The sequence below is a fragment of the Vicugna pacos genome, chromosome 11 (genome assembly GCF_048564905.1).
Source record: "Vicugna pacos chromosome 11, VicPac4, whole genome shotgun sequence".
In the NCBI taxonomy this organism is placed as follows: domain Eukaryota; kingdom Metazoa; phylum Chordata; class Mammalia; order Artiodactyla; family Camelidae; genus Vicugna; species Vicugna pacos.
In genome coordinates this window covers 39,938,064-39,953,708 of record NC_132997.1, presented here as the reverse complement: position 1 = coordinate 39,953,708, position 15,645 = coordinate 39,938,064, and the positions used below count along the sequence as shown (strand labels likewise).

General features: G+C 42.2%; 2 protein-coding genes and 1 pseudogene across 3 annotated transcripts in view; 1 reads left to right on the top strand and 2 right to left on the bottom strand.

Moving 5' to 3' along the window:
* WAPL (WAPL cohesin release factor) overlaps positions 1–3,242 on the bottom strand; it is a 64,920-nt gene extending 61,678 nt beyond the window's left edge. For both annotated transcript variants that reach the window (XM_006217380.3, XM_006217381.4), the window contains exon 1: positions 2,786–3,242. The gene's annotated coding sequence lies outside the window, so the exon portion shown is untranslated. The remainder of the gene's footprint in view (positions 1–2,785) is intronic.
* The window catches only part of LOC116282380 (ral guanine nucleotide dissociation stimulator-like), a 162,480-nt gene that overhangs the window by 99,969 nt on the left and 46,866 nt on the right, over positions 1–15,645 (top strand). The gene's annotated exons all lie outside the window — the stretch shown is intronic.
* LOC102540613 (U6 snRNA-associated Sm-like protein LSm3 pseudogene) lies at positions 12,753–13,089 on the bottom strand (annotated as a pseudogene).

Here is a 15,645-nt window from a genome sequence, read left to right as displayed (position 1 = left end):
AAATATATAATCGCCAAATACTTCGCAAATGTGAATACTGAATATAAAACTAAGAACATAGGGATTCTCTGCATGTGGCTTTTCAACAATCAAGATACAAATTTTTAAAAATAGTTAAATAAATATGGGGAGGGAGTGTAAAGAGGGAGGCTCATTTTTTACTCTATATGCTTCTACATCAACTTTTTTTCAGTGAGTACATATTCATATGCTACTTTTAGAATAAGAAAACATAACAACTAAATTATAATACAGTACACACAAAACCAACTTATTGTGGAACATCGATTTTTCTTTAAAGTTTCAAATGAATCTACTTAACATTCTCATCACTTTTACCTTAAAAAATTATCTGAATAGGCTAATTACCTTAAAATATAAAACCTTAAGCACAAAATGTTATTTTATGAATCTCAGAAGTGTCAAATAATTGACTAAATATAGTTCTTTGAAATTTCAGAGCACTTATTCATATAAGGGGGGAAAAATCAGAAAAATGGTGCTGTTTTCTCACACATCAGAATCTGCAGCTTTTAACCCCATCTCAAAGATTCTGACTCTTGGTCTAATGTCATCTGAACTGTGACTTGAAAAATATTCTTCACTTGGTCATCTCCCTAAGCGCAAGAAACTAACACTTATTCTGCCTTGTCCCTATAGTGCTGTGCTCATTTGCTGAGTTACATTTTCTGGAGCTCCTGAACTCCAGCATATTACACTGACTAGTCCATAGATTACTAAACGAAGCAACAGAAACATGTAACTTTTTTTTCCTCTTTGCTTTAGTAAAAGATAAAATGATTCATCTGATTTATCTACATTAAAAAGTACTAGGGCAAAAAGAAATTTCAGGACAGTAAATCAAGAGTCAAACATTTTTAAAACCAGTTAAAAGTACTTTCAAAACACTGTCACTCCTTATCCGCCTCCCATACTTTGACCTTCTAAAGTTTAAATATCAGTAAGTTAAATACAACCAGAAAAAAATGAACAATTGCCTAGGGGTTTGGAAAAAAACTTCATACTTTCAAATTTACAATACAACAATTGGAATATTTTTGACCTACACTTCTAGATGTTTTCATCTATATTTTACATGTTTCCCTTTATTAACTTAAGTTCTTACAACTTAGAGTGAATTACTATAATAAACTTAGTTTAAAATATATATATATATATAATATATTCGGTAAAGGAATTTTCTCATATTTTGGTTAGAATCCAATTCTAGTTGGACAATACTTAATTTAGTCATCATGCACATCTGTTTTAAGAGAAAATAGTCTAATTTGTCTGAAGACCTTTTAACATGTCACAAAAACTTTTTCCTGGGGAGATCTATTTCCCCTTCTACTATCGATTTACATTCAAGAATCTTGTCAAGTATAACCTAAAAAAACTAAGTACGTTTGGCATCTACAAGAAACACAAATTAAGTCATTTCTTTTCATTCCTCCGTGAATGGAAAGCCCTGATCTACAGACCTACATTTACATATACACCCAACAAAACTGGAATGTTTTGGATACACTTACATGGCAATCACCTAAAAATGCTGACTAAAGGCCAAACCAAAAATCTAGACTTGGGCTATTTTAGGCCCATAACAGAACAGCGCTTGGTAAAAATGGGTCTTAGAACCATAAAGCATTAACTGTTTCAAGTTGAAAGCCTGCAGATGAGTATTTGATATTAAGGAGTTAATTACTTTAAGTGGTAAGAAAATCATCTTTGTCTTTTAAAAGAACCCGTATCTTTGACAAATAAACACTGAAATACTGATGAAACGTCATTCTCCAACTTTTAAGGGGTGAGAAATGGAAGGTGCCTAGATGAGAAAAATCTGGTTATATGTTAATAACTGTTGAATCTGAAATCCCTTAAGTACATGGGAGTTCATTATACAATACTCCCTATCTCTGACTGCCTTTACAATTTTCCGTATCTTTTTTTAAAAGTCACTACACACTACCGTGATGGCATTATCTAAGCCTACAGCGTAAAGTACGTACAAATTCAAAAATATGTGTATAGACACATTCGACATTGTATTTCAAGAACACAGGCTATCTTGCTCAGGCTTCAAACTCCAAAGACTACCCTAACCACCCCTCCAAAAAAAAAAAAAGAAAGAATGATTCACAACTAAGTCTTTTCGATCGTTGGGCCTTTGCCTCAGACCAAAGCCAGGTCGAATTTTAAGGGAAGTGCGCTGGGATAAAAAGTCCTCACACTTAACCTCCAAATAAATCCAGCGTCTTTCAGATCTCCAAGGGCTTGGGGGCTTCCATGAAGGAATGAAAGCTCAAAAGGCCAAACCTGACCGCCCAGAAAGCCTCACCTGGGGGGCGGCGGTGCACTAGGAGGTGGCGGGGAGAGGCGGCCCCGCACCCTCTGGAAGCTCACGCAACTTTTCTCCTCCCCACCCCCACCACCCAGGAAAGGGATGTTGCTTCCGACGCCCCGGAAGCCTCTGCCACCGAATCCCCAGGGCAGTGGAAGGCCTCAGCGGCGGGCAGGGGCGGAGGGAAAGACGGCAAAAGACTCAGTCCTGAAATCAACACACTTGACCGCGCCTGGGGAGGGAAGTAAATCCGCCGTCGCCCAGAAAGAACTCACAATAAAGGGGAAAAGAGGAAAAAGAGTTCTTCAGATCGTTCCCCTGCCCAACTTCCTCAGAGGCCGGGTGGGTGAGATAGAGACTTACATCACACCCTCCCAGACCCCTGCCTCCCCCACCCTCGGCAAGCTCCGGGCCTAGGCAGCCGCCCCAGACCTCACTTACCCTCGGCGCCTGGCGGGTGCTTTGGCCTCGGGCCGCCTCCGCCTCTCCCGCTCCCAGCCGCCCACGGGCGGGCGCCGGAGCCCCGCGCGGGAGAACAGGGCCGGCTGGTGCGCGAAGAGAGGCAAGGGGCTCCGCCACCGTCAGAACCCGCGGCTCCGCTCTCGGTAAATAGGAAACCTGGTGAAGGGGGGGAGGAGCGGCGGCACCGCAACTTCCCTCCCCGCGTCGAGCGCCGCTGGCCGGGCCCGGGCCTAGGCCTCCCTGATCGCCGCCGCCGCCGCCGGAGCTGGTGCCGGAGCCCGCTACGTGCCCCCGATGGACCGCCGCCGCCTCCTGCGCCGCCGCTTCCGTCGGTGAATGGTCAGCGCTGGAGTTTGAACAGGGCCCTGAACCATCTCAACGCCATTTGCGCTCCCGGCCCCCACCTCCTTCCTCCAACAGCCGCTCGCTCCGTCACTCCGCTTCCCACAGGCCCCGCGCGGCCGCCCGACCCCGCAGCCAATCGCGCGGCCGCTTACTCAAACCGCCGCGCAGGCGCCGCGCCCCGCATGCTCCGGCGCCCGCCATTGGCCCGGCCGCGGGGTTCGACGGGAGTTGTAGTCTCAGCCCGCGAGGTCGCGGTGCTGAGAGTCGGGCGCGGGAGCGGGCAGCGGGCGGAGTGGCTGCGGCGGGCCTGACCGGTCCGGGTTCGCGAGCCAGTTCCAGCTCCCAGCCCCGCCGGGAGACGCAGGTGCTGCGGCGGAGGACCGGGGAGCGCCGTGCAGGCAGCTGTGTCAATCGTTTCCCCTCCAGGGACTCGCCGGTGCCTGGGGACGGTGGGTTGTGCAGCTGCGCCGGGCCTGCTGGGGCCGCTGCCTGGGAGCCGGGAGGCGGGGAGCTCGCGGCTCCTACTCAGAGCGGCCCTCGACCCGAGAGGCCTGGGGCCCTGGGCATCCAATGGCCGCGGCCGGGAGCGACGTCCGCCCGGCTCTTTAATGCGCCGCCTGCATTCCCTCGGCCCTACCTTCTTAGTTCTTTCTCCCTCTGTGTGTCACGAACTCCTTAAAAGTGACCCCCGAGAAAATTGAATGGTATTAAGAAATTATCGTTAACCTTGGTGGGTGTGAGGCTGGTAATGTGGTTAGGTTAAGGAGGGTGGGGAAAAAAGGACGAAATACTAAAATTTTGACGGGTAAAATGATCTGGTGTCTGGGAATTATTCTAAAATAACGCCTACAAAAACTAAGGAGGGAGAATAAAACTAGTCAAGGGATGTTTTCCATTGTTGATGCAGTGTTATACCCGGGATCGTTCCAGGCTGTCTACCCGTATATCCGAAATTTTCCGTAATAAAAAAATTAATGAACCACTGATTGCCTCTGGGGAGGGCAAGGAGGTGGGCGATGATGGAATCAAAGTGTATTTATTTTTCACTATACACCATTTTGTGCTGTTCGAACTTTTTTCCATGTCAATGTATTACCTATTCAGAAAACTGGAAAGTTTTGCGTTTTTTTGTTTCTGTTTTTGTAAAGACTGCGGTGGGAAAACAGCGTTCTGAAGGGTAGCACATTTTGTTCCTCCTAAGAGAGGTGCACGATTCTTTGGGCCGGGACGGCCCTGCTGTTTAGTGGACAGTGAATATAGATCCACTTGGGAAATTAGAAAACTACTAATTGCTTTCAGTGTAAACCCCGCCTCTTCCACAAAAGAATAATTTGCCTTGAATGCACTCAGAAGTTACCAAGCTCCTGCAATATATTCGGGGAAACGCCAAATAGAGAAAAAATAGTTCAGACATCCTGTAGCCCTTCCCAACAGGAATTTAAGGTGGACTTTAGCATGGTTGAACTTTTACTTTTGCACAACTGCTTGCAAAATTTATATTCTGACATTTACCATTTCCCAGATAAATCAGTCTTTGATTGTTTAAAAATCAACCCTTCAATAGTTTATAACAGGTCTGTGTATTTCACAGCATATGACTTTTATTTGGGTCAGTTTTGTCTTTTTTAAAAATTGGCATAGGATCTTGTTTTATCAGTTTGTTTGAAGACTGCTAGCAGAGGTGCAAGCTGCACTTACTATAATTATTTCGATGACATGGTGGAGGGTGCTGATTAAGGGGTAATTATCATCAGAGGCAAAGGCGAAGATCAAAAAGCCGAAAGTTGTGGGGAGAAGACTGCAGGATCTTTCTGTAAAAGAGAGCTGTGAACCCTCTGGGACCAAATGATGCCCTCACACAGCTCATTATGCCCTGACCTGGCTGGTGCTGGGCACTTAGCTGGGTCAGTGACTGCAGAAGCTAAAGTGGAAAAGTTAAATTTTTAAAGAAACAAACTAGTCCAAGGAGCTTTTTTTTGAGGGCTTTTTGTGCAGTCGTTGTGCTAAGTAATGAAACATACATAATATTAAATTCTTGCTCCTCAAAGAGTGACCCCCACCTCCCTGCCCAAGTCACCAGCACAGGCAGAACCTGGGAGCTTGTTGGGAAATGCAAGAATCCCTGCCTCCACCCCAACTCCCCTGAATCAGAATCTGCGCTTTAACAGGATCCCCCCAGGTGGATTGATCTGGTTTGACAGCAATCTAATTCTTTTTTGTTAGGATAGGGGACAAGATTAAGAACCTGCTATGCATCAGGTATGATACCAGTCACTTGAGGAAGTCTTCCTTTGCATCTCTACCTGTTTTCTGTATTTTACTGGTGAGGTAATGGGGACATTGATTGGTATTTGCTCAAGGTATCATAACTATTGAGGGAATCAAATTTTTTCTTAAGCATTCGATACCCATTATTACTTATAGACATTCCTGAATCTGGTACATGATTTGAAAAATTAAAATTGTGTGTGTGTGTGTGTGTGTGTTTAGTCTGTGTAAGCTTAAATCTATGAATACTGAAAAGAGCTGTGCTAGGGCTCTGCACCCTCATGGGTCCAACACTAAAGGCAGGGGAGAGCCTGCCCTGTTGAGAGCCCCTCCTGGAGAAAGTTCAGACTCTGGGCCCCCAAGCTGTACCACTATCTTAACCCTTCACCTCCCTGGTTCCACTGAAGTAAGCAAGTGCTCTGAAGGCCCCACCCCATTTCCTTGCCATGGCCCTGACTTCCACAGCATAATAAGTGATCTGGATTCCATTGTGGATAACACATGCACAAGCAGCTTTTAGTTTTATTTTTATTTTACAGCTTTTGTTTTCTTAGTTTCCTCAGCTTATACTCCACCACCTGCCCATTCCCCATCCCCACCCCGTAGATTGGTTCTCTTCTCTTCATTTGAATCTACACAAACACACACACACACACACCCCAAGTAGCCAGCAGGTGCTTTTTTCTTTGCTAGAATGCCTCTATGCCAGCTCTCAGATGTCTGTTTTTTTTTCCCCATTAAATCTCATATTTATGCCAGAAACTGAAATTATGGATCTGAGGCAAGCATGTACCCTCTGATGCTGCAGGCTGCCCTCCTGCATGCTGCCTAGAGGAGGACAGAATCCTCACTACCTTGAGTCCCACTCAGGTGGCCTCTAGCTGAAAAAAGATCCCACAAAGAAAACTAAGAGAAGAATCTATTCTGCCATTGTTGTGCCTTTGTTTTAGCCCTGGCATGGGAACGGGTCAGAACTGCAGTTGCTAAATAGAGCTGTGCAGTCTTTCTCTGATACCATGTAGTAAAATGTATTAGAACGTATAGAATTCAGTTCAGAGAGCTAGAAGTCAGAGAGTAGACCACATTGGCTCCAGGAAGTTTTTCCTTTTCATAGAATGTGTTATAAAATTATAAACTGTACACTTAATTTTGTAGTAGTTATGTTACAATGCTTACAAGATGTTAGCCAGGCCCTGCCTTTATCTCTGTGACACTCCCCAGCCCTTCTCTCTGTTCTGCCCATGCTGGGCAGATAGGACTTTTCAAATAATCTCCCCCAACCAGCCTATTTTAAATTGTAACACGCCCACTCTTAAATGTTCACTGTTCCCTCTTTGTTTTTCTTCAGGACATTTATTGCCTTATCCAACATATCGCATACTTTGCATGATTCTCTTCCCTGTGAAGGCAGGGATCTTTTCCTGTCTTGTTTTCTGCTATATCCCTGGCACCTAGAAGAATATGTGGCACAGAGTAGGTGCTCAGTAAATACTTGTTGAATGAATGTCCCCATTTCTTTCTTTCTCCCGGGTAAAATTATATTCTGAAAGGAAAGTGACTTGAAACTAACACAGTTTCACATAATCTGCGGCTCCATAACTTGTTGACTGGGTTTTCCCAAGGGGGAGGGGAGTGCTTTCTGGAGCTACCTTTTGTTCTTCCTTTGGATAGATTTTCATTCTGAGAATTGAGATGATGAATACTATGATAATCCCAATTACCTTGTTTTCTGGGATAATTGGAATATGTTCTCTGGAGATGGTGACATCCTTTGGGGAATAAACTGCTATCTAGGTATTTGAAAGACAAAGCAAGGGAAGTACCCTAGGGACGGGTTGCCTGACAAGGATTGGTACCTAGTTACCTCTAAAGATCTGGCTATCTGACCCTTGTCTGAAAACAGCCCTCTTCTGAACCCCAGGGCCCTCACCCCTAATGCTTTGTGATACCCCCTCCCCCTCAAAAAACAAAACAAAACAAAACAACTTTCCTGGGGTTTCCCATCACCAAGACAAAAATCCAAAATCCTATAAGGCCTTGCACAGTCTGGCCCCTGACTACTCCTATCCCTTCCCACTTTGCCAAGCCTGCCTCTGTCTACTACAAGAACCTGCCAAACCAGCTCCTGCCTCAGAGCCTTTGTACTGCTGTTCCCTCCACTCTTCCTGGAGATAAGGCCAGGACTCACTCCCTCACCTTTTCCAGGTTAGCTCCAGTGTCTCCTCAGTGGTGCCTACCCTGACCACGCTAGTTAGGTTAAACCCTTCACCTCGCCATCCCAGCACTCCATATCTCCTTTCCCTGTCATCTTTGTCCATAGTAGTCATCATGTGTGTTTTACATATTTATTTATTTGTTTCCTGCCACTAGAATAGAAACTCTATGAGGGCAGGGACTGTTGGCTTTTGATCACTGCTGTATGTCCAGCACACCTGTAACTAAGCAGGACCCTGTGGGACCTTCCCAGGACAGACCCTTCCCCCATACCCTCTGCTTTAGCTCCTTTCTGAAGTACCTAGATGATAGTACCTGATGCACATTTCCTGAGTTGTTTTCCAGATGCTAAAACCCCCACCAAATGGAAGAAATTAACTTCTTGATGATCATGAGCACATAGCCCCCAGACCTACTGGTGCCTGAGGATTGATAATGTTAACCCCTGTGACACTGCCCTGTTACCTCACCATCAGCCAGAGAATTGTGTACAAGCTGATGACATACCCTGGGACGCCCCTCCCACACCTTGCCTTTAAAAATGCTTTGCAGAAACCTGGTGTTCGGAGCACTAGCTGCCCTGGACTTGTTGCTTCGTTCCCTGCAATGAACGCTGCACTTGCCTTCACCACAACCCTGTATCATCAGTAGATTGGCTTTACTGCGAATGGATGAGGGGACCCAAGTTTGGTTTGCTAACACACCTAGAATCGTGCCTCACACACAGGAAGTGTAACAAAGATATTTCTGGACTGAATACCTCATAAATTATGCGTAACTCTTTTGTATCTTTACTAATTTTTATGTGTGTTTGACCTATCAATAGTAAAAGGTACATTTAAACTTCCCCTGGAAGAGTAATTTTGTCAATTTCTCCCTACAATTCCATTTTTATTTTTATATTTTGAGGATATTTTATTGGGCACGTACAAGTTTAGCATTGTGAGAACTTTCTGATGGTGTTGAAAGCTTTTAAGTAATATGGGAGATTAATTGCAAAAAGTGCCTGAATTTTCCATCTCTCCCTGTGCACACACCTTCTGCAGTGTGACTTTGCAGCTCCTCCCAGAATCTGGGCCAGCCTTGTAACTTGGCATCTGTCAAAATAATGTGGCAAAAGTGATACATAGTTCTGAGGCTGAGCCTTCCACATTCTCTCTTGGATCCCTGCCTCCACCATGAGAACAGGCCTGGGCTAGCCTGCTGGAGGATGAGAAGCCACAGGGGAAAGAGCTGAGGTCATCCTACACCAGTCTACAGCCAGCAGACCCCAAACAGGCAAGTCCAGCCAGTAGCAGAGCCACCCACCTGACCTGCAACTGCTCACAGATGTACGTGTGAGCCCACCTGGGACCAGAAGAACTGACCAGCTACTTGCAGACTCATAAGCAATAATAACTAGCTATTAGTTAAGCCTCTCAATTTTGATGTGGTTTTTTATAAAGTATTATTGCGGCAATAGGTAACTGATGGTTAATGCCTCCTCATTTGGGTCTCAGCCTCTGAAAAGCTTTCCCAACTACCCAGGCAATCTAAATCAGCCACCCAGTCTCTATATAATACATGTGTATTATTTTCTCAATGACACTTATCACTCTCCAAACTGATTTGTTTACTTCTTTACCATCCATGTCAATCCATGTCTTCCATGCTAGACTGTCAACAGTGCCATGCCAGAGACCTTGTCTGCTCTGCTCCCTGCTCTATCCTCAGGATCCTCCATCCTGCACTGTCCTATAGTGTGTCCACTGAGCACTGGAGATGTGGCTTGTCCAACCTGGGATGAAGTGGGGAGGGTGTAGCTCAGTGGTAGAAGGCATGCCTAACATACATGAGGTCGTGGGTTCAATTCCCGGTACTGTTAAACAAATAAACCTAATTACCTCCTCATAAAAAAAATTTTAAACATTAAAAAAAAAAACCCAACCTGAGATGTGCTGAAAATACAAAATACTGGGTTTCCAAGGCTTAGTACAAAAAAATGTATATCCAGTTTTTATGCTGATTAAATTATTTGGGGTTGGGTTTTTGGGGTTTTTTTTTTGCATCTTTTTGATCACATTTATTGGAAGGGTTGGAGAAAAATTAAAATGCCATTTAGCTTAATTTAAAAGTTATCTGCAAATCAATTTATTTCAGGAGGGAAGAATTCCTGGTCATTTCTTAATAATCAGAATGTATGCAGGTTTCTCTTTTGAATATTTTATACTTTCTTTTTAATTGAAGTATAGTCAGTTATAATGTGTCAATTTCTGGTGTACAGCACCAAGTCCCAGTCATGCATATAAATATATATATTCGTTTTCATATTCTTTTTCATTACAGGTTATTACAAGATATTGAATATAGTTCCCTAGGCTGTATAGAAGAAATTTGAGGGTTTTTAAATCTATTTTTATATATAGTGTCTGACTATCATGTGCAAATCTCAAACTCCAAAATTTATCCCTTCCCACCCTCTTTCCCTCAGTAACTGTAAGATTGTTTACTACATCTGTGAGTCTGTTTCTGTTTTGTAGATGAGTTCATTAGTTTCCTCTTTATTTCTTTTTTTAGATTCCACATATGAGTGATATCATATGGTATTTTTCTTTCTCTGTCTGACTTCACTTAGAATGACAATCTCAAGGTCCACCTATGTTGCTGCAAATGGCATAATTTTATTCTTTTATGGCTGAGTAGTATTCCATTGTATAAATATACCACACCTTCTTTATCCAGTCATCTGTCAATGGACATTTAGGTTGCTTCCATGTCTTGGCTATTGTATACAGTGCTGCTATGAACACTAGGGTGCATGTATCTTTTTCAATTAGAGTTTTCTCTGGAAAGATATCCAGGAGTGGGATTGCTAGTTCATATGATAAGTCTACTTTTAGTTTTTTGAGGACTCTCCATACTGTTTTCCATAATGGCTGCACTAAACTACATCCTCACCAGCAGTGTAGGAGGGTTCCCTTTTCTCCACACCCTCTCCAGTCCATTTATTGTTTGTGGACTTCTGAATGATGGCCATTCTGACTGGTGCAAAGTGATACCTCATTGTAGTTTTGATATGCATTTCTCTGATAATTAGCGATATTGAGTATTTTTTCATGTGCCTTTTGGCCATTTGTATGTCTTCATTGGAGAATTGCTTGTTTAGGTCTTCTGCCCATTTTTGGAGTGAATTGTTTGTTTGTTTGTTTTGTTATTAAGTTGTATGAGCTGTTTATATATAATGAAAATTAAATCTTTGCCAGTCACATCATTTAGAAATATTTTTCCAGTTCCATAGGTTGTCATTTTGTTTTTCTTATGGTTTCCTTTGCTGTACAAAAGCTTATGAGTTTAATTAGGTCCCATTTGATAACTTTTGCTTTTATTTCTATTGCCTGGGTAGACTGCTCTGGGAGAACATTACTAAGATTTATGTCAGATAAAGTTTTGCCTATGTTTTCTTCTAGGTTTATTGTGTCTTGTCTTATATTGAAGCCTTCAAGCCATTTTGAGTTTATTTTTGTGTTTGATGTGAGGGAGTGTTCTAACTTAATTGATTACATGCTGCTATCCAGTTTTCCCAGCACCACTTACTGAAGAGACTGACTTTTCTCCATTGTATATTCTTGCCTACTTTGTCAAAGATTAATTGACCATAAGTCTGTGGGTTTATTTCTGGGCTCTCTATTCTGTTCCATTGATCCGTATGTCTGTTTTTGTGCCAATACCATGCTGTTTTGATTACTGTAGCTCTGTAGTATTCTCTGAAGTCTGGGATGGTTATTCATCCAGCTTTGTTCTTTTTCTTCAGTATTGCTTTGGCACTTCTGGGTCTTTTGTGATTCCATATAAATTTTAGGATTATTTGTTCTAATTCTGTGAAAAATGTCATGGGTAATTTGTTAGGGATTGCATTAAATCTGCAGATTGCCTTGGGCAGTATGGCCATTTTAACAATATTGATTCTTCCAGCCCAAAAGCATGGGATATCTTTCCATTTCTTTAAGTTATCTTTAATTTCTTTAATCAGTGTTTTGTAGTTCTCCACATATAAGTCTTTCACCTCCATGGTCAGATTTATTCCTAAGTATTTTATTTTTTTGGATGCAATTTTAAAAGGCATTGTTTCTTTATTTTCTTTTCCTGCTATTTCATTGTTAGTGTAAAGAAATGCAATTGATTTCTATATGTTAATCTTGTATCCTGCTACCTTGCCAAATTCTTTTATCAGCTCTAGTAGTTTTTGTGTGGAGCCTTTAGGGTTTTCTATATGTAATATCATGTTTCCGCATATAGTGACAGTTTAACCTCTTCTCTTCCAATTTGGATCCCTTTTCTTTCTTTTTCTTGCCTGATTGCTGTGGCTAGGACTTCTAAGACTATGATGAATAGAAGTGGTGAGACTGAGCATCCTTGTCTTGTTTCAGATTTTAGTGGGAGGGCTTTCAGTTTTTCACCATTGAGTATTATGTTGGCTGTGAGTCTGTCATAAATACCTTTTATTATGTTGATATATGTTCCCTCTATATCCACTTTGGTAAGAGTTCTTATCATAAATGAGTGTTGAATTTTGTCAAATGCTTTTTTCTGCATCTATTGAGATGATCATGTGATTTTTTGTCCTTTCTTTTGTTGATGTGGTGTATCACATTGATTGACTTGCATATGTTGAACCATCCTTGTGTCCCTGGGATGAATCCAACTTGATCATGGTGTATGATCTTCTTTATGTGCTGTTGGATTTTGTTTGCTAATATTTTGTTGAGGATTTTTGCATCTATGTTCATCAGTGATACTGCCCTATAAATTTCTTTTTTGGTAGTGTCTTTGGTTTTGGTATCAGGGTGATGGTGGCTTCATAGAATGAGTTTGGTAGTACTCCCTCCTTTTCAATCTTTTGGAAGAGTTTGAGAAGGATCAGTATGAGTTCTTCTTTGTATGTTTGGTAGAATTCCCCAGTGAAGCCATCTGGTCCTGGACTTTTGTTTGTAGGGAGGTTTTTTATTGCTGATTCTATTTCATTTCTAGTGATTGGTCTGTTCAAGTGGTCTTCAACAGTCTTGATTCAGTCTTGGTGGAGTGTATGTTTCCAGAAACGTGTCCATTTCTTCTAGGTTATCTTTTCCATTTAAAGAGGCAATCATGGAAAGAGTCCTATTTTTCCACACAGGATAAATTCTTTGTTTCGGCCAACTCTCAATGGCAGGCAACTAGCACAACACTATCTCCTCAGATAAAGAGCATCAGGGTATTCTGTTTTGTTGATTTATATATCCCTTCATATGTTTCTTCATCAATTTCTATATTGTCAGTTTCTTCTACATCTCCCACTATCATGTTTAGATGTGATCATAAGCATGTATACTGCCTCTAAGCTCTCTGTCATTTCTCATTTTCACATAGATTCGCTCATCCAGGCTGAAACTGATGAGTTCCAGGGGCCCTTCGATGGTGCTGGTAGTTTGTTACTAGTCCATGTCTTTCAAACCCTGATGAAATGTTGAAATGATAATATTTTGAATATACTGTGTTAAGAAGAATGTTATTAAAGTTAATTTCATTTCCTTTTTACCTTTTTTAATGTGGCTACTAGAAAAAGTAAATTTGTGGCTTGCATTATATTTCTATTGGACAGACAGAATATATAGAAGTTGCTATAGAAGTTCAGTAAATATTTATTGAAATGAAACATAGAAAAGCAGACTTACCAAAAGAAATGAGCCATCAAGCCACAAAAAGACATGAAAGAACCTTAAATGCATATTACTAAGATAAAGAAGCCAGTCTGAAAAGTCCACATAACATATGATTTCAACTATATGATGTTCTGCAAAAGCAAAATGAGTTAAGATAAAGTAATCACCAAGAGATTTATGGGGAGGGAGGAGGAGTAATGACTAGGTGAAGCACAGGGGATTTTTTTAGGGTGGTGAAATGATTCTATATTTTACTGTAATGGTGGGTACATGGTATTACATATTTGTCAAAGCTACTGAACTGTAAAACACCAAGAGTGAACCCTAATGTAAACTAGGGACTTTAGTTAACAGGGTATCGGTATTGGTTCATTACTTATAACAAACATACCACCCTAATGCAAGACATTAATAATAAGCTGTGGCAGGGTGGAGAGGGAAAGATATGGGAATTCTCTGTATTACATGCTCAATTTTTCTGTGAACCTTAAACTGTTCTTAAAAAAAGTCTATTTTAAAAAATGCATCCATGCTTGCACAGCCCCAGACTGATCATTCTAAAACATAAATGTAATAAACTACTTAAATCTTTTTTTAAAAAAAACTTTGGTAGTTCCCACTGTCTACCAGAAATGAGTTCACATCCATCGGCACTGGCAGTGGCGTTGACCACACCTCCAGTTCTGTGTCCTCTCCTCTCTAGCTGTATCAGGCTACTCAAGGGCCTCAAGCCTTCGTTGACGGACTCATGCAGTCCCCTCTGCCTGGAAAGTCCTTCTCTCTCTCCACTTGTGGAACCTTATCATGAATCATACACCTTTCCATATAAGTCAGTCATCCTCTATTCTGTATTTCCATAGGTTCTAATTTAAAAGTGGATACAGAAAATAGGCCTATTGAGTTTTGGTCAAATTGGAGTTTTGTGCCTTTTTCTAATAAATTTGGAAAATGGATATGAGTGTATATATTACTCTTGGAAGTGTTGAAATAGAATTCTGATAGCCACAGGCAGGCTAGGGATTAATATCTTTGAGATGAAAACAATGGAAGCAGAATAAGGCTATTGAATGTCAGTGAAGATCTGCTTGGGCTCATCTCCTGGGCAGGGGGCACTGGGATACCCTGCTGGGAGCAAGATCTATCCTAAAGTAAGGTGGTGTTAGCTGACTGCTTGGCTACAATGACTTGAGACAGGCCTCCGGGTTGTCACCTGCTCTGAAAGCCAATATGCCTTTGACTGCTGCTCACCCTAGCCAGGATGCCAGTGTGATTCAGTTTCAAGTATTTTACTTCCAGGGCAGATGACAGTGTGATAATGACATTACCATCTCTGCTACCATATAGTAGAGCCTCAGGAGAACATGTGAGCAGATGCTGAGTTTACAATGCAGATTTCCCTGTATCTCCTTTTCAGGGATGCTCTATTATCTGACTACTCTGCTGATGGGAAACTTAAGGAATACTGTCAAAGATAAATTATTTGCCCAAGGTCACCCAACTATTTATTTATCTTTTGTTGTTGTTTTTGTTTGTTTGTTTTGGGAGGGAAGGCAGTTAGGTTTATTTCTTTATTTTTAGAGGAGGTACTCAGGATTAGACCCAGGATCTCATGTATGCTAAGCATTGCACTCTACCACTTGGGCTACACCCCCATCCCAATTATTTAGGTGTCTGTCTTTCTCCAAAGGTCACAGGTATGAAACGTGTGCTATTCTGGGCCCTTGATATCAGGTCAGGTAGAGGAACCCCATCCTTTGGCTGTTCTTAAAGCAGAGGTCCAGGCCTGCCTGGAGGAGTAAGGATCTGGTTGACACTTCAGGGGTGTTTAGAGGAAGCAGCCAGGTTGGAGTCAGGAATGGACTAGTCCTTGCAGGAAGATATAACAGATCTACGAGCCCCTAGGAGATATGCATCTGTGAACACTGAGGGTAGAGGTGCCGACAGGTGTCTACAAGACCATTTTATTCTTATTCAATCTTATTCACCAATTTGGGGCTACAGTGCCTTGTCTTAACCAGTGATATACAGTCTCTTCACACTCTGTCCACTTGGTCCTCTGACTGCACCCAGATGCTTTTACTGGGATGGAGAAAGGACTCCTCTAGTATAAGCTGTTCTTCCACCCTTCCCTGTGTCCCTCAGCTGGCCCAGGGGACCCACAACTGGCACTTGGGGCAGAGAAAACACAGGAATTGGGATTCCTAAGAAATGCTAATGAATAACCTGGGCTGGGATTTCTTACAGCAACAAACTCCAGCTCTTGGGTGGGTAGGAGGGCTCCTCAGTGAATCCCCACTCCCACCCCCAATATACCCTAGCCTGGCCCATAGTTTGGGC